Consider the following 19857-nt stretch of genomic DNA (forward strand, 5'->3'; position numbering starts at 1 on the left):
TCCTCTTCTTTATATTGCAGGCACAGAATGGCAACTCTGGCACTCGATAATCCATTCCCGGAGGTCCAGAAGTCAGCACCCCTACATTTAACAGGGGGGTGTTTTTTTTTTTTTTATATATATATATATATATATATCTCAAATCATCTTGGCTAGAGATTAGTTCCTTCAGGAGAAACAGTGCTTTTAGACTTCTTATACAGCAAAATGGGGAAAAAAATAACCCCAAACTTCTATGGCTCAACAACAAAAAGCTTCTTGAATTACCAAGCAGTTTCACGGAACAGCCTTCATTGCGCAATAGTCTCCCGAAGAGTGGGTGCTGTGTGTGTCCTGGCGGGCGGGGGAATACTGCTCAAATGGCACGGAGAAGGTCAAGGTACTCCTGCAAGGAGAGAAGTCACATGGTTACATGGTCGGGGGTGAGGGAGGAGAGATAGCTAATGATGCTGCAACACTTTTCAGTTACCACAAGCATTAGGGTTAGAGCTGGGGATGCCAGAGCTGGGTTTTGAACACCCCCAAAGCATGAGGGTTTGGGGATCTGGGATTTTGGCTTAGCCAATTATAAAGATAGGGGCCAGGTCTGAATTTCAAGCCACCTCCAGAGCTCAACTGCAGGGCTCTGGTTCAGGCCCATCTCTGCTCAGGACTGATCTTTAGCCAGAGAGAAACACTTACCTCCGTTGGTGGTTACAGTCAGGACCCTATCCAGGTCTTCCACTAGCTGCTTAAAGGTTGGCCGTTCCGATGGGACTACATGCCAGCACTCCTTCATGATCATGTACCTGAGGAGAACAAAGAGCAAGAGGCCTTCCCTGTGATGGGGTGGGGGAGAGAGAAGAGCACGTGTGCAGATCTACATGTCCCAGCACAGCCAGGCTTTGGCCCATGCACCTGCTGGGGCAGAACCAGCCCCCACTCCTTTGCATTGCTCTAAACAAAGTGAGACATGCAGCTCCTTCTGTGCCTGAACCCACTGCCCAGCCCAGATACAGCCACCAGTCTGTGCATTGCTACAGGGCGTAACACAACCCAGCTGGTATGCCTGCAGCAGAAGTAAAGAAAGGGGATCCCCTAGGTAAACCTCTCCAGCACGGGGCCTTAGGAACCCACAGTGCCGGAGCCCAAGAGGGGCAGGTATGGAAACTGGGTGTGAAGAGGGAGGGAAAGCCCAGGCTACAGAGTACTGAGAAAGGCAGCTGGGTCTATCAGGAGTTTTATTACTGTAGCTGTCTATCACACAGTCCTTGGCAGCATAGGCCTAAGGTTGCCAATGGCTTGGTGCTCTATGTAGCCCCAGCATTCATGGCCTTGGCAGCAGGACCAGAGGCCCCAAAGGGAAATCAAGGAGGAGGGAAATTCACACTTCAACTTCTTTGACATGCACGCACACCCCTTTACAATAAGGTGGGCGACCTGCAAATCACAAAGCTAGCCATAAACTGTCACATTTGACTAGGAAGCCATTGGATTATCCAAACAGAAGCCCCTAATGTCCTAGTCGGAAATCTGGTTTGTATGGTAAACAATGCTAAGGCCTGGCTCTCGCCCTGTCACTTTGCTAGGAGCAAGAGGACACTCATCAGGCCCTATTGGTCTTGAGTGCCCTCTCCCTTAAGCAGGAACCAATGATGTTTACAGGAGAGGGCGTCCTCCCACAGAGACAAGAGCAAATACCAATTTAATACAGATTGGTCTGCTTTGAAATCCAACATACAGCAGGAAAAGCTTTGCCTACAGCAGGTTTGTCCACAGTTTGTCCACAGTGTGGAGTAGGCAAAGCCAACTGGACCAGGGAAGAGTTAAAAGACAACAGCTGGGAACGGCGAGACAACAGGCTTAAAATGGAGTACTGCTAGCACGACACTCACCGAATAGTGATTTGTCCTGCCTCAGTCCCAGCGTACTGACTGGAGTTACACGCAGGCAATTAAATGTTACTTAATTCACATTTGTTTAGGGAGTTACTGAAGTTGAAACAACAAGAAAGGAAACTAAACGTAATGATGCCATTTTCAGAGGCTCAGAACCGGCCTCCTAGCAATGGTCTCAGGGCCAGAGAAAGTGTTTCTTGTCTGCACAGTGGCCAACGTGCCGGGAGCGGAGTACTGCTGCAATCAGACAAATACATCAGGCAGGAAATGCTGCATTCGAAGGGTAAGTCACCAGAGGCACTGCTAGCCCACTGGGGGCTCAAAGAAGGACTATCCTCTTCCCCTGCTCCACCCCAACAAATACTGCTTGGGGACCTAAGCGATTGCTTAGTCTGCTTATGCCTGAGCCTCCCTAGGCAAATCCACAGACCTGAGCTGGGCATGGGTTGACATGAATCGACCAAGCATAGCAAGCGTAGCTGCATATTTTGACTGTCGGTGATGTAATGAGTCTAAATGCATCAGGCTCGGTAAGTCTATCTGGAGCCAGCCGGACAATCGCACAGCAGGACCAGTAAACAGTAGTAAGTGGGGGTCAGACAAAGGAATGGGCAGCAATATTTATACACACACACCTGGAGAAACTGAATTAAGAAGGAAAATAAACTCGTGCGTCAGCCAAGGTTTCTAGAAATGAAGCCATAAAGCTACTCCCTCCCTCACTTACAGGTCATGAGTGCAGTTTGCTGGCTTGTCCAGCCGATTGCCTTCTTTTAAGAATTTGAAGAGTTCCTTTGCTTGGAATTCCCGGATATGGAGACCCCCCCAAAGTAAAGATCTCCCACAGCAGCACTCCAAAAGACCAGCTGGGAACCAAAGAAAGATGTTTAAAATTCAATGAGGTTTTTCAGTTTGTTTGGTTTTTTGCTTTTATTTCAGTGCAGCCATGCACAGCTAACACAGACGTCAATAGCATGACTAATTGCCTAGGCCATTTTCACTAGTTACTTGGAGATCTCTGCTGATCCAACTCACTAGCAAAGAACTCCCAGGCACCACGTCTGAAACTGAAATCAGCATTTAATCAGATAGGTGACAGCCCATTTATTACCCCTGGCTCTTCGTTAGGTCTTCCACCAGCTCCACTGAATGGAACAAATCCAATGATTCATGCCCAGCTTCACTGAATCACAGGCTAGGAACCACAGGCCACTGTGCAAGCTGATAGCAAAGCTTGCTTGTTACAACCCTTATTTCACTGGCCGGACTGGAACAGAAACCCCCTACAAAAATCAGCACAGGTCTAATGTTAAATGCCTTGGCACTGCTGCTGTGCTACATTTAAAAGTCCACTTTTTCAAAATATATTTTGCCTCCTTCATTTTCTTTTTTAAAATAGAGATTGTGTGTCTCTTTCTATCTCTCTAATTTAGGTAAACTGACGTGTCCATTGCTGCATTACCTACGTGCTGAAACTACGATTTTGGATCACTGAAGCTACAGCATGTGAAATTTACAGAAGAGAGAATACAAATAATGCTTACACATCGCTCTGGTGAGTGTAGACCCCGTCAAACAATGCTTCTAGAGCCATCCATTTCACAGGCAGCCGACCCTGTAATTAGGAAGACAAAGGGAATGTTCCATCAGCATATTCACTCAGCCACAAGGGCACTATCTGAATCTTCTATTCTAATCCAGTTTGAAACATTTTCATTAGTCACCACATCTGCTTCCCTGATCACTGTGCAGGCAGTAGTGGCCACATGTAAACAGAATATAACATTTGATCCCCGGTCTTCACTGACTATCTGCATTATAAACACCCTCACCCTCTTGCATGCTGCATTTCACTGCCAAGACAGGTTTAATGAATCAAGACATTTAAATCTCTGCATGAAAAACAGCATCCATCGTGTTACGAACGCAGCTGTGGGGCTGGACAGTTTCAAAATAGAGTGGGACCAACACACACAGGCCTCGCTGGCTTGAAGAGATCATTTCACTCAGTGCAAAAATGCTGCTTAGTCTGAACTGTAGGGGGAAATCCACAGAGTGAATTCACCCAATGGCTTCACTGTGATCCCGCTGAAATCAAATGGGGTGTTTTTGTCATTTCAGCAGGACTATCGATGATCTCAACAGGGCTCCTTGTGGGTACAGGGGCCTGTCTGCCTGCTACCAATTGCTGGATCAGGGCCCAATGTTTTTCTCAATGCAGTAATTTGTTTAAAAAGAAGGTGTGGACCAAGGGCGTGTGCTGCTGACTCCTCCACCGCTGGGACCTGCCATGCACTTGGCAGCTGTGTACTCACACTGGCTGTTTTCTTGTAACAGCTGATGTTGCCAACATCTCTGGCTAGGCCGAAATCGGCTATTTTCATCACATTGTCTTCAGTGACTAACACGTTCCTGGCTGCCAAGTCTCGGTGAATGCACTGTGAAAGGTGAGCATGGAGATAAATATGGGCTCGTTAAACTGCTTATGATTCGTGGTTTATGCCGATTCATTTACCTGAAAGCCAATAAAGCTGCACCATTTAATTCTTCGCCCTTTAGATCATCGCTGCCACATGCAGTCTCAGACAAACGGCTTCTAAGCAACATCTACCAAACACACACACACACACACACACACACACACACACACACACACACACAGGCAAGACAGCAGTGCTTCTTCATCTGCTCTCTCAGGACAGGACACTCGGACTGGAGATCGGCTAGATCCCGGGGCTGAACACCAAGCTGCCACCACCAGGGAGGAGAGTCTGGGCTAATGGTTTACTTACAGGAGGGCAATGGGAATCAAGACACTAGGATTTGATTCCCTGCTCTACGACTGACTCACTGTGTATAAACTAATGTCCCAGTTTCCCCATCTGTAAGATGGGCCTGATTGTCAATTGCGAGACTAGTGTCAGGTCCAATGTTTGCAAAGTGCTTTCGGAGCCCACGGATGGCTCTATGTAAGTGTCAGGTCTTGTTATGAATGGGTCAAATCCTTCGCTGGGCTAACTCCAAGGGAGTCTACGTTCACCTGGTAACTAACCAGAGATACTGCTCTTCTAACAAATGAATGTTTGTCACAGGCTGTGTCTCTGCCTCAGCCTTGATGCTCTGCACTTTCAGCAGTACTGAAAAGGGGCCACAGAGGCTCCTGATTCTATTGTCTGAGATGAGATTCTCTCTCAAAGTGACTTTCAATTTTGCTGTCATGCTGACGCCACCAAGATGCAGCGTACAGCGCAGCATGGCTCTAAATCTGACTGTGGCCACCTCTGGCTAGTGGCTGAGACTGACTGAAGGTCGGACATCTGATAGTCAATTACTTCTGCCTTTAGACGTTTCTGTTGTGTGACATTTGTATTTGCTCACTGAAAACACGCAACTGAGGTCTGCCTTTCATACGGACTCTGCAATGTCCATGTATTGCCAAACTGTTCACACACTTACTCATAGACTCATGAAGCAGCAAAGAGTCCTGTGGCACCTTATAGACTAACAGACGTCTGAATCGTCTGTTAGTCTATAAGGTGCCACAGGACTCTTTGCTGCTTCTACAGAACCAGACTAACACGGCTACCCCTCTGATACTTGATCATAGACTCATAGACTTTAAGGTCAGAAGGGACCATTATGATCATCTAGTCTGACCTCCTGCACAATGCAGGCCACAGAATCTCACCCATCCACTTCTATAACAAACCCTTAGCCTATGTCTGAGTTACTGAAGTCCCCAAATTGCGGTTTGAAGACCTCAAGCTGCAGAGAATCCTTCAGCAAGTGACCCGTGACCCGTGCCCCATGCTGCAGAGGAAGGCGAAAAACCTCCAGGGCCTTTGCCAATCTGCCCTGGAGGAAAATTCCTTCCCGACCCCAAATATGGCAATCTAAACCCTGAGCATGTGGGCAAGACTCACCAGCCAGCACCCAGGAAAGAATTCTCTGTAGTAACTCAGATCCCAACCCATCTAACTTCCCATCACAGACCACTGGGCATACTTACCTGCTGATAATCAAAGATCAATTGCCAAATTAATTGCCAAATTTAGGCTATCCCATCATACCATCCCCTCCACACATTTATCAAGCTTAGTCTTACTGTTGGATTGTTGATTACAGCAAAGGGGCACCCAGCTAAAATCGCTCATAAATGGATGTGATCATACACAAATGGACTTCTAGGTCCCTTAACAATGCTTCTTTGCAAGCAGCAATGCATTTCTTACTGAAAAAAATAATTCCTGTACTAGGCTCTTAAGGGTAGAACCCAGTCATATATTTGCCCACAATGCACTGTGCACACCTATCACATGACACATATGTTTATGTACGTGATAAATAACAGACTCCAAGTCACTCAACTCACTTTCTGAGATGCCAAATATTCCATGCCACAGGACACCTGGTAGGCGCACGAGACTAAATCTGTAAATGTTAACTGCTCTTCTGGCAGCTTGCAGGTGTTGAGTGAAAATGTGTCAGGCGGCCGACGATCCCAGAGATATTCCTTCAAGTTCCCTTTTGACGCATATTCTACCAGAATGTAAAGTGGGCCTGCCAACAAAAAACAGTCACAATCTGGCTCTTACATCATAATTACAAAGCGCCTTGCAAAGCAGAGTGAGAGTCACTAGCCTCATTTTACTGAAAGGGAAAGAGGGGGTGAGGTGACATTATGGTGATCAACAGATGGCTCAGGCAGTGGTGCTATAAGGAGGGCTTTGGGATGTATGGCCACTGGGAAGCATTCATGGCGGAAGACTGTTCTCTTGGGCTGGACTTCACCTAAGTAGGGAGGGAAATAGATTTCTAGGATGGCGGCTGGTGCACAACTGATTAAGAGAGCTTTAAACTAGGAATCTGGGGGAGATGTCCAGGTAATCTCCATGCCGGAATTTAACATTGAGAGGGAAGAAAACAAAGCAAGAAAGGATACAGCCGTGGGTAGGAGAATGGACATAAGGAGGAAGGATAGTGTAGATACCAGTCTAATAGGTGATACTGGCAGGGCCGGCTCTAGGTTTTTTGCCGCCCCAAGCAAAAAAAATTTTGGCTGGCCCCCCCCCCCCCAGACATGAGCTCCCCCCGCCCACCAGTACCCCCCACTCACACCCCCTGTTGCCCCAGCACTGGCCTCCCCCCACAATGTGGGATCCGCTACCAGCACACTGCAGCAGAAGCCTGGCCCAGCTGTGACTCTGTCCCCATGCGGGTGGAGCTGCTGGGCGGCGCGGAGCGGGAGTACTTCCAGGTGGCGGCACGGCTACGGGGTGGCATAAAGAACACGGCCCCCTCCCTGGGCTTCGCAGCACTGCTGGTGGCCAAGGTGGATCAGTTCGCGCTCACCGCCCTCACCCTCGACATGCTGGCGGCCAAAGACCTGGAGAGCCCCCTGGACCTGCTGCTCTTCAGCCTCACGGTGCCCTGGCCCAGCCCTGGCAGGAGGGAAGGCGAGGATCTCCGGCTGCGGGGCTACCTGCTCAGCACCGACGAACCCAGCCGGCCGCTCACCTCCTCACACACTCCAGGAGCCCCTCGCCGCCATCGCAGCTGGGGCTCGGCTCCAGGGGACCCCGTTTCCCTCCCTCCCTGGCGCCCAGAGGATTCAGGCAAAGCAATTTTGGGGACCCCTTCCATAAAAAAAGTTGCAATACTATAGTAACATGTATTTGGAAATGTAAAAAATAACTAGTGAAAATTAATTTGTAATAATTTGAAAATACACCAAATACATTATTTAAAAACATTAAATGCTTTACTGGTCTGTCTACATTTGCAATTACATAATGGGCTGTTGCTGGGTGATGGTGATGGTTGGTGCCAATGGGCTGTCACTGCATGGAGGTGGTGCTGCTGTTGCCCAGGGCTGGGTGGGGAGCTGGGCTCTGGGGGTGCCCGGCTCACAGGGGCTGGGCTCAGGTCCTGTGGGGAGATGGGGTCGGAGGTTGTCTGGCTCAGAGGGGCTCGCCTCAGAGCTGGGGGTCTGGGGTGGGGGGATGGGGTCGGAGGGTGCCCAGCTCAAAGGGGCTGGGCTGGGCTTGGAGATGAGGGTCAGGGCTGTGGGGGCTGGGGTGGGGGGGGTGCCCGGCTCAACGGGGCTGGGCTCGGAGCTGGGCTGGGGTGGGGTGAGGGAGATAGTGTCAGGGCGGTGCCCACCTCAGAGCAGCTGGGCTCAGAGCTGGGGGTCAGGGCAGTGGGGGATGGGGTCGGGGGTGTCCGGATCAGAGGGGCTGGGCTCAGAGCTGGGGTCAGGGGGTCAGTGGGGGATGGGGTCGGGGGTGTCCGGATCAGAGGGGACTGGGCTCAGAGCTGGGGGTCAGGGCTGTGGGGGGGAATGGGGTCAGGGGGGTGTCCGGATCAGAGGGGCTGGGCTCAGAGCTGGGGGTCAGGGCTGTGGGGGGAATGGGGTGAGGGGGGTGTCCGGATCAGAGGGGCTTGGGCTCAGAGCTGGGGGTCAGGGCTGTGGGGGGGAATGGGGTGAGGGGTGGTGTCTGGATCAGAGGGGCTGGGCTCGGAGCTGGGGGTCAGGGCTGTGTTGGGAAAGGAGGGAGGGGGGTGTCTGGATCAGAGGGGCTGGGCTCGGAGCTGGGGGTCAGGGCGGTGGGGGGAAGGGGTGGAGGGGGGTGTCGGGCACAGAGGGGCTGGGCTCGGAGCGGGGGGTCGGGGCTGTGAGGCGGATGTGGCTGGGGGGGTGCCCAGGTCCTAGGGGCTGGGGTTGGAGCTGGGGATCAGGGCTGGGTGGGGAGGATGGGTTTGGGGGGGTGCCCACCTCAGAGGGGCTGGGCCTGGGGGGGTAATGGGGTCGGGAGGTGCCTGACAAACACCTCCCTGAGACCCCCCCAATCCAACCCCCCTTCCCTGGCCTCTGACCGCCCCCCCCACAGAACCTGTGCCCCCTCCCTGCCCCCTGTGTGTCCCCGGGACTCCCTGCCCCTTAGCCACTCCCCCCGCCCCGGCTGCTTACCCCCAGCTCACCGCGCGGCAGCCGCATGGCTCCGGACGGGGCTGAGCTCTTCCCCGCTCAGAGCCGCGTGGGGAGGGGGCGGGGCCGCGAGCTCCAGGCTGAGCTCAGCTGCCTCCGCTCGGCCCGGAGCTTGCAGCCCCGCCCCCACCCCACGCGGCTCTGAGCGGGGCGGAGCTCAGGCCGCCCCCCCTCCCCCAGCCAAGCGGCTGCAGCGCTGTTTAGGACCTGGGAAACAAGCGGAGGAGGAGCGGCCCGGCGTCTGCAGCCCGGCGGGGGCGCGCTACCGGTAAGGGGCCATCCCTCTCCCCCAAGCGGAGTCGGTAGCGCGGCCCTGCCTGGCTGCAGGGGACGGGCCGCTCCTCGGCTCGCAGCGGCAGGATGAGCTGGGGCCCCAGCCTTTTGCCGCCCCCTATATTTTGCCGCCCTAGGCACCAGCTTGTTTTGCTGGTGCCTAGAGCCGTCCCTGGATACTGGTGGTAGAATGTCTGTGCCTAATCGGGTAAAGAAATGTCAGTGAAGCCAAACGGCAAAAAAATAAGATGTTTGTACACTAATGCAAGGAGCCTAGGTAAAAAAATGAAGGAACTAGAGCTACTGGTGCAGAAAGTGAAACCGGATATTATAGGGATAACAGAAACATGGTGGAATAGTAGTCATGACTGGAGTACAGGTATTGAAGGGTATGTGCTGTTTAGGAAAGACAGAAATAAAGGCAAAGGTGGTGGAGTAGCACTGTATATCAATGATGAGGTAGACTAAAGAAATAAGGAATGGATAAGATAGAGTCCTGTCCTGGGTAAAAATAACATGGGGGAAGAAAGCTACTAGAGCCACCCCTGAGATAGTGCTTGGGGTGTGCTACAGACCGCCAGGATCTGATCTGGATATGGATAGAGACCTCTTTAATGTTTTAATGAAGTAAACACTAATGGGAATTGTGTGATCATGGGAGACTTTTACTTCCCAGATATGGACTGGAGGACAAGTGCTAGGTATCATAATAGGGCTCAGATTTTTCTGGATGCAATAGCTGATGGATTCCTTCACCAAGTAGTTGAAGAACCAACAAGAGAGGATGCCATTTTAGAGTTGGTTTTGGTGAGTAGTGAGTACCTCATAGAAGAAATGGTTGTAGGGGACAACCTTGGTTCGAGTGATCATGAGCTAATTCAGTTCAAACTAGATGGAAGGATAAACATAATAAGCTGGACTAGGGGTTTTTGATTTCAAAAGGGCTAACTTTAAAGAATTAAGGGAAATTAGTTAGAAAGTTGAGATTGGGACTGAAGAACTTGTGGATCTAAAGGCAGAGGAGCCTGGGAACGTACTTCAGTTCAAATGTTGCAGGAAACTATCCAGAAGCCTGCATTCCAAAAAGAGGAAAAAATTCATAGGGCAGGAGTTGTAGACCAAGCTAGGGTTGAGCAAGCATCTCAGAGAGTGAGTAAGAAATAATCAGAAAGCCTACAAGGAATGGAAGAAGGGAGTGTATCAGCAAGGAAAGCTACTCTTATTGAGGTCATAACAATCGAAGGGATAAAGTGAGAAAGGCCAAAAGCCCATGTACAGTTGGACCTTGCAAAGGGAATTAAAACCCAATAGTATAAAGGTTCTATAGCCATCCTAAATAAGAAAAAAACAAAGAAAGAAGAAGTGGGGCCGCTAAAACACTGAGGAGGAGTGGAGTGGAGTTATAGGATTATCTAGGCATGGGCCCAATATCTAAGCAAATACTTTGCCTCAGTCTTTCAATGAGGCTAAATGAGCAGCTTAGGGATAATGGTAGTCGATGACAAATGGGAATAGAGGATATGAGGTAGATATTATCACATCCGAGGTAGAAGCCAAACTCGAACAGCTTAATGGGATGAAATTGGGGGCCCAGATAATGTGCATCCCAAGAATATTAAAGAACTGGCACATAAAATTGCAAGCTCATTATCATCAGTTCCTATTTTTAAGAAAGGGAAAAAAAGTGATCCGAGTAAACTATAGGCCCTGGTAGTTTGGACATCTGTATATTGCAAGGTCTTGGGAAAAAACTGAAGAAAAAGTAGTTAAGGACAACTGAGGTAAATGGTAACTGGGACAAAACACAACTTGGTTTTACAAGAAGGTTAGATCGTGCCAAACCAACCTGATCTCCTTCTTGGGAGAAAGTAACAGAATTTGTTAGACAAAGGAAACGCAGTGGAATCTAATCTACCTCGATTTCGAGTAAGGCATTTGGATATGCTTCCCACATGAGGAGTTTATTAGTTAAATTCGGAAAAGGATGGATCAATAATGAAAACTGAAAGGAGGATAAGGAACTGGTTAAAGGGAAGACTACAATTGGTCGTAACTAGAATAGGCGAACTGGTCCAGGCTGGAGGGAGTTTCTAGTGGAGTTCCTCCAGGGATCGTTTTTTGGGACCAATCTTATTTAATCTTTATTATTATCTGACCTTGGCACAAAAAGTGGGAATGTGGCTAATAAAGTCTGCCGGATTGACTACAAAGCTGGGAGGTATTGCTAGACACAGAGAAGGACCGGATATCATACAGGGAAGGATCTGGATGAACCTTGTAAACTGTGAGTAGATAGTAATCCAGGATGAAGATGTAATAGTGAAAAAGAGCAAGGTCATGCAATTTAGGATTAATTTGATTTTTTTTGTGTGTTTTTTTGTTATAAATTGGGGACACAAAAAAAACAATCAGTTGAAAGTAACAGAGGAGAAGGACTTCGGAGTATTGGTTGATCACCATAGGATTACTATGAGCTGCACAATGTGATATGGGCCGTTACCAAACGCTAACTGCGGTCTTGGGATGCATCAGGTGATGTATTTCCAGTAAAGAATTAAGGAGGTGTTAGTACCGTTATATAAGGCATTTGGTGAGACCTCATCTGGTCCTCCCATGTTGTAAGAAGAGATGAATTCAAACTGGAACAGGTTTAGAGACTGGCTACTAAGGATGATCCGAGGAAATGGAAAACCTGTCTTATAAAAAGAGACTCAGAAGAGCTTGGCCTTGTTTAGCCTACCAATATCAGGGAGGGAGGAAGGAATTATTTATGCTTAGTACCAATGTGGGACACAAGAACAAATGGATATAAACTGGACACTAGTAAGTTTAGACTTGAAATTAGATGAAGGTTTCTAACCATTAGAGGAGTGAAGTTCTGGGAACAGCCTTCACAAGGGGAGTAGTGGAGACAAAAGACATAGTCTGGCTTCAAGACTAAGCGTGATAAATTTATGGAGGGGATGGTATGATGGGATAGCCTAATTTTGGCAATTAATTGATCTTTGATTATTAGCAGGTAAAGTATGACCCTAATGGTACTGTGATGATGTTAGATGGGGTGTGATCTGAGTTACAGAACAAGAGAAATTCTTTCCTGGGTGCTGGCTGGTGAGGTCTTGCCCACATGCTCAGCGGTTTAGCTGATCCGCCATATTTGGGGTCGGGAACCAATTTTCCTCCAGGGCAGATTTGCAGAGGCCCTGGAGGTGTTTTGCCTTCCTCTGCAGCATGGGGCACGGGTCATGGTCACTTGCTGGAGGATTCTCTGCACCCTGAGGTCCTCAAACCACAATTTGAGGACTTCCATAACTCTGACATAGGTTAGGGTTTGTTACAGGAGTGGGTGTGTGAGATTCTGTGGCCTGCGTTGTGCAGGATGTCAGACTAGATGATCATGACGGTCCCTTCTGATGCAAGTCTATGAGGCAGGTCAGCCGCAAATGTAGCACTGAAGAGGAAGGGCCAATGGTTAGAACACTAGCTTAGGAAATGCAAATTCAAGTCCCAGCTCTGCCACAAAGTTCCTGTATGACCCTGGGTGAGTCACTTTGTCTCTGTGCCTCAGTTCCCCATCTGTGAACTTCCCTACCGCACAGGGGTGTTCTGGGGGTAAATGAATTAAAGACTATGAGGTGCTCAGATACTATAGTATTTGAGGGCCACCGAAGTACCTAAGAAGGTTAGATAGGGACAGGACTCGGGTCAGGTTCCCTAGCCAAGCGGCCACTGACAAACATCTCTCTTCAGAACCGACACACAAACATTAACTCAACTGCCTCACTGCCCTGTGGGCGAGCATTATCTTTTCCGTTTGATGGCTGGGAAGGCTTAGACATAGAGAGTATTATGTGAATTGCCTAAACCCACAGGGCTGGGACTCAAAGCCAGCATATTTTGGGCATTCAGGGAGTAAATAATAATAAATGACAGTCCAACCACCACTCTCTCTGCTTCCAGCTCCATTTTTTTCCCAAAAAAGGAGGACAATAAGGCAAAAGCTTTTGAAAAACCAGTATCGATAACAGGTAGAGCCATATATATATTTGCTCCAACATCTAAAAGCCACCCAACTTCTCACTGAGCAAAGCAGTTTAATTGTGTGCACAGACATAACTAATCTTGTGGCTAATTCAGATGCATGAAGAAAGGGTGAAATCCTCCTGGCCTCTACACAGCCGGAATAAGAGGCTCCAGTAGCACTATATTACATTACAGGAGGAAACCCCTCTGCTTGCTGGGCCAGAAACCTGCAGTAGAGGTATGGAAAAGCAACTGTGTACACATAAGGCTGAGCTAGTACGGTGTGCACCACAGAGCAGAATGGGACTGCTTCCCACTGAAATCATGAAGTACGATGGTAGCATAATGGCCTTCTCTGAAACATACCATCCTGCGTGCAGGCGCCTAGGAGGTTAATGATATTTTTGTGATTCCCAATCATTTTCAACATTTCCATTTCGGACACCAGGTCAGAAAGATCCTCGTCAGTAGCATCATCTGGAGAAGACGGGGGGAAAAAAGAGAAAGAAACTGTGAGGAAGGGAATAGGCGTTTTCTTAGAGTCTAGAGAGTAAAAGCATAACTAGATTGCATTAGTACTATACAGTATGTTATACACTCAGTGAACGGAGGCTGGCCATGTGGCCATCTGAGCATTTCTGAGAGCTGGTCATACCTGCAGGAATTGTTAATCAGGAATCACAGAACTGGAAGGGACCTCGAGAGGTCATCTAGTCCAGTTCCCTGCACTCATGCAGGACTAAGTATTATCTAGACCATCCCTGACAGGTGTTTGTCCAGCCTGCTCTTAAAAATCCCTATTTGCTTTTGCCCCAAATCAGGGTGAAAACTTGAAACATCAAAACTTGTTGCCAAACAAAAAGTTCTGAAAAATTTTGACACGGAAATAAAACATTGTGAGTTTTGTTTTGATGTTTAGAAACTGAAAAAAAAATTGGATTGTCAACTTCAGTTTTAGGATTTTTGGGGCTTCATTCACCGCCACTCTACCCCACCTATTCCCATACATACAAACAAACTTTCTTCCAATTTTTTTCGTACTGGAAAAGAACCAGGGGCAGGTAAAATATGTCTGGAATCGTGGTGTAAAAGCCCCCAGAATAAATTGGAAAACCAATTTTTTTTGTTAGTTTTCAAAATCAAACCAAAACACAAAACATCAAAATGTTTCAGTTTGGCAATGTTGAAATCTTCCCCATCAAAAAAAGTTTAATCAAAATTGATCAATGAGGTTTTGTCAAACCCCACTTTCTCATGGAAAAAATTTTCATATGAAAAAAGTTGCAGCTGGTGTTAGTATTAATACTGCGCAGAACCTCAGCACTTCTTGCTTTGGCTTAGCCATGCCACTACCCCTCCAGGTGTTTTCCACAGCTAGTCAAGTCACTGCAGCCTCAGTGCTTTAGGCAGGGAAAACAGGAGAATCTGGAGGAGCCCAACCAATCTCATTGTTTTGCCTCTTCTTAAGCTGTTGAGATGTAACCTCAGGGAGCTTGGCCAGGGTTCAATTTGATAGGAAGATCTATTGAAGTGCTGATATGACCCTCATCACCCAAGTAGACAAGCACTTTACAACCCTGAATGGATTTTATACTCAATACCCCCATGAGATCGGGAAGCAGTATCCCTATTTTAAAGGCCAGGTGCTCCGACAAAGGGTAAAGAAAGTGACTTGTCCAACATCATAGAGGAAACCTGTGGTTGAACTGAACCCAGGTCTCCTGTAGCCAAGTCCAATGCTGTATCCGCTTAGTACCCTTAAGATAACACTCAGAGCACTTCCTGTGACCCACCTAACAGAAATCTGTGGAAACAAGCATCAGTTATGGAAGCCAAAGGGAGAATTTGGCCTTAGTTTGCTCTTCTTATGTAGTCATATTTTTTAAATAAAAAATGAACCCCAAACCAAGATAAATGCCAAGGGCAAATGCCTAACAGCCCCAACTCCTGCCATTCCTTCATGGTGCTGTTCTCTGTAACCTTTTAACATCTTGACAGCTACAGTGATGGCCTTGTCTGGTTTGTCCTTATCGATCCCAGTCGCTTCTGCCATCACCACTTGACCAAAACAACCTTCACCCAGAGGTTTCCCCAGAGTCAGGCTGAAGTGACAGACACAAACAAATGAATTAATGTGTGACCGGGCTGAGGACTGGAATGAAGACAGAAGAACGACACGTTTAACTGACCGAGATCTTGTTAATTCCCACTTGGGATCAGCAGGCAGCTCGAGCTCTGAGACATTTGCTAGCTTCAGCCCATCGCTGGATGAGAGGTGGGTGAGATTGACCAGCGGGGTACCGGAATTCATGGGAAGGGTTTGACTCCAATGACACCGGCTTCAATAGAGCAAATAAAATGTTATTGCCAACTGCCTCTGTGTCAGATACACGCAGCGGTGCTTGAAAAGGAACCAGCCAAGAAAATCACTTTGAACTAATCTTTGATTATTGAAGACTTACAATCAATTGTAACCTGGAAATTAAAAATATCAGTCTCATATTATGGGAGTGTATCTATCTAGGCAGGCAGAGCCAGATCCTCAGACAGTGTAAACCAGAGCAGCCTCACTGAAGACAGTACTCTATTGATTTACACCAGCTACAATCAGTTTAGAGCAGCTAAAGTTCTGGCCTATATGCATGGAGTGTGTTTGTGTCCATGGAGTCAGTCCCAGCTTTCCAGTCCCAATAGGTGGTTTACAGCCAGAGAGGCTGAACCAGCAGGGTTTGCAGTCCTTTTTAATTCCTACGCTTACTGCTCTGCAGTGCCAGTCCCTGATGCACGACTGGATGGGATTTTTATTGTACAGAGTGCCATCATTGTCCCTATCGGAAAGAAGGCCCAATCCTGGACCCACAGAAATCAGTGGAAGTGTTGCGAGTGACTTCAGTGGACCAGGACCAGGACTGCACTTCTTTTCCCACTCCTCCCCTTCATGCTGGCTACGGCACAGGACTGTAGGCTATTCTCTGGAAGGTCCATTTTCCCTGGGTGTTGTTACGAGTGGCCAGCAGGGCTGGTTTAAGGGTCTGTTTTACTAGTCCTAGGTAAGCCCAGGGCTCTGGGGAATTGCTGGCCTCTGACAAACAATAATTGCAAACTAAAAAGAGAGTGAACTGCCACTCACTAAGTTTTCACTGAAAAAAATAAATGTATAAGTGAAACAAACTGAGACACGGGGCCTGACCCTCATGCAGGCAAAGGGCCCGCTGATGTTAATGGGATTGTTGCCTGAGTAAAAACATAGGGTCACGTTCCTAACGTAGAAAGGAAATGTAAAGGTAGGTTGGGGCTATAGAATCTTGTATCTACTTTCTGTTACCTGTACAGTAGGGGTGTTCATAGCTTTTTTGTTGGTCATTTCACCCTACAGACAATCATGATGACAACCACCAAGAAGAAGAAAACGAAGCCAACCCCACAGCGGAGGATCACAGCAAAAATGGAGCCAGAATCATCCGCCTCCACAAACTCTGTAGAGTAACAAGAGATGGAAGTGAGGACAGGCGACAGCAGCCAACATGTACACATGTAGTGCGAGAAATTCTGGTAGGGCCTGAGCGAAAACTCACTGTCACCAATGGGAATCTTCCCATTGACTTCAGTGCGAATTGGATCAGGCCTAGGTTGGACACCTCTTTGTCTATGCGTAACCCCGTTGGACTTGACACAGGAGCCCTCCCAAAATCCACAACTCTGAATGCCTACAACAGGTGTTTTGCTTTTGCAAACAATGCAGGATCAGGCCCTTCCTCTATTTCACTCATCAGTTTTGACTCCAATGCAGGCAACAGATGTGCCCCAGACAAGGGATTAACATGGCAACTCAAGCTAAGATTTCAGTTTATCCCACCTGAATCACGCCTGTCTCCAAAGTATGGTGAGGTTAAAAACACGATACTTGGGGAGGATAAATGGGAAACTTGGCTTAATTATATTATCAATTCATAATGTAAATATTTTGTTCGGACAAGTAAAGGAAGGACAGATGATCCCAATAATTTTAGCAAAAATCCCACCCCAGGATTCCAGAAAGTCGGAACTTCCCGTAGGCCCCTTGAACAGGCATGAGCGCAATCATTTTGATGGCTAGAACATAATTAGCATCATGCACTCAGAGCTCAATCCTGCAACCACCCCTCAAGCAAAGCGCAAATCAAGAATGATTCCCCACCTGCTCCCTTCAGTCCAGGCACTTCTGAATTTACAAGGGGTCAAGGCAAAACCAAAAACATACTAACAGAAAGAAGATGCACCATGATTCTTTAATCAGCATTGAACTCCTTATAGTGAAATTACTCTGCTTCCTTTCACACAGTCAACTTCACTCTGGCTAAATGCTGAGCTGGGTAAGCTGGGTGCATGTGACTTGAAAGCAGTTGTACAGCTGCACTCATGGGCACAGTAATGAAGAAAACTCACGGGGGAACACTAATCCTTTGTGGGCAAAGGGGATATGGAACCACTCAAGCTCCACCCCAAAGCCTATTGATTTCAATGAGTCTTTCCACTGACTTTATTGCACTTTGGATCAGGCTCTCAGTGACTGCGCCCATGAAGGAACATAGCAATGTGAAAAATGGGGGTTCCACCCATAATCAGGGCATGGCTATTGTCAAAGTTAGACTCAGGACTCACAGTTTTGTCAGACCACTCTGTTTTAATTAGCACAGCGCTCTGCTAATAACAACCCAGATAATGGTGAGCACCATGCAAGACACAAACTATCTTATTTATACAGATAAAAGGGTGAGAACTTAACAAGATAACAAAGGAGGCAGAATCAGATACGTTTATCTGGGCTAGGCATGCATATCTTATTTCCTTACTAACTATTACCCATCTTCTGTTAATGTTTTCGCCATTAGCACCATTGTTTATGCCTAATGTTTCTTTTCCTGGCACCTGTATTTCAACATTTCTTATTTCTGCTTAAAGGTACATACAACATTTTCTTTAATCCATTCTTATTTTTACAATATAATTCATTCTACTTTTCACACTATTGTCTAATACATACACGTACAGACTGTGCAGCAAGCTACATGGCTGTGAGCCAGCTTAGCAGATGAGCTGTGGCATTTCTAAATTGAACACTGAAGCATCACCAAGAGGAAAGAAAGGGCACAGCGCAGAAGGAAATACCTGGTAGAACCGTCAGCCAAGCAGAATGATGTGAAAACCCCATAGAATTGCCAGCGAGACAAATATATTCCCCTGCATCCTCAAAAGTAACATTTCGCAAGTACAGAATTTCTAGCTCCTCATCCGCTGTGTTAACACCTGACGTCTACAAGGGGGAAAAATACACATATATAGAAAGAGGAAAAACACAGGATAAGCCACATTCCCAGCACGTTTGAGGACACCACACAGATTTACAGGCAAATTTCAAAAGCAGATGAAGATTTTTTTGTTTCTTTGTTCTCAGTGGCCCATCTTCCACATTTATTTATTCATTCCCGTTTGCAACTTGGCGTAAAAGCAAAAGGTTCCCTTCTCCAGGCTCTTACGCTGTCCCACTAATGAAGCATGCAAGCAAGGAAAAATTGCCCCCACAACAGGACTGACTGTTTTGAAAAATTCAAAAGCAGATGAAGATTTTTTTGTTTCTTTGTTCTCAGGTGGCCCATCTTCCACATTTATTTATTCATTCCCGTTTGAAACCTGGCGTAAAAGCAAAAGGTTCCCTTCTCCAGGCTCTTACGCTGTCCCACTAATGAAGCATGCAAGCAAGGAAAAATTGCCCCCACAACAGGACTGACTGTTTTGAAAAATTCAAAAGGAAAAATTGCCCCCACAACAGGACTGACTGTTGGTTAGTAGGGTGAGTGTGGGGGAGAAAAGGGTAAAGTGCTGACCAGATAAACGGTGACTTACTACAGAAAAATATTTATGGAGGGACACATTGTTTTAATGTCAATTTCAACACCAAAACCTATCTATTAATACAGCTCTTGATGCTATCATGTAATTCTGGATCTCCATTACAAAGCGTCCCTTTTAGGGAACATTTCCTACATTATCAGGGAGCTAGACTGGCTGACTTGCCTCTCACTTTATAATTAGTCTACCAACCTTTAGCACCGTGACAATATGCCCCGTTGGATCCATATTTACTGGCCGTTGACTTCCACGTGTTTTCAGCCACTGGATGTGAGGCTGGGCAATTCACTGTACTACCTTGCAGTGGGAACTCGACAAAATGACTCCCTACCACCACAGTCTGGTTGGCAGGCAGTCCAGCCTGGAGAATAGGCCGGTGGCGGAACCTTTCTGAAGTGAAAATGGGGAACCCGTTTTTAACACCTCTCCCCACTGAACATGCCTGTCTGTGGCTTTCAGCGCCACTACCAATGTCTGCACAGGAGCTTGGGCTAGGGCTCATGAAAGGTGCTGGATGAGCAACCCCTGAGAACACAGCTCTTTGCTTACCCACAGAAAGGGTACGCCTGGGGAGATGCAGCGTAGGCTTCCCAGACACTGCCCCAGTCAACGTGCCTCAGTCCTGAACAGGAAGCATTATGTCCAGGATAGTGCATTCACTCCTTGAACGCTTGCTGAGAAGGAGGGCCAGCTGGGTTTGTGGTTATGGACCCGCATCATTCACTTCAGGGGACGGACTATATGATTAAGCCCAAAATCATCATTGCACATAAGCCATCTTGATGACGACTGTGTATCAGAAGTGAA

The 19857-nt window shown here is 47.5% G+C and overlaps 1 pseudogene; it reads right to left on the reverse strand.

Annotated features, from left to right (window-relative positions):
* Nucleotides 1–276: 276 nt before the first annotated feature.
* LOC123358167 lies at nucleotides 277–19440 on the reverse strand (annotated as a pseudogene).
* Between the last annotated feature and the right edge of the window lie 417 nt (nucleotides 19441–19857).

The sequence above is a fragment of the Mauremys mutica genome, unplaced genomic scaffold, assembly GCF_020497125.1.
Source record: "Mauremys mutica isolate MM-2020 ecotype Southern unplaced genomic scaffold, ASM2049712v1 001524F_np12_obj, whole genome shotgun sequence".
Classification (NCBI taxonomy): Eukaryota; Metazoa; Chordata; order Testudines; family Geoemydidae; genus Mauremys; species Mauremys mutica.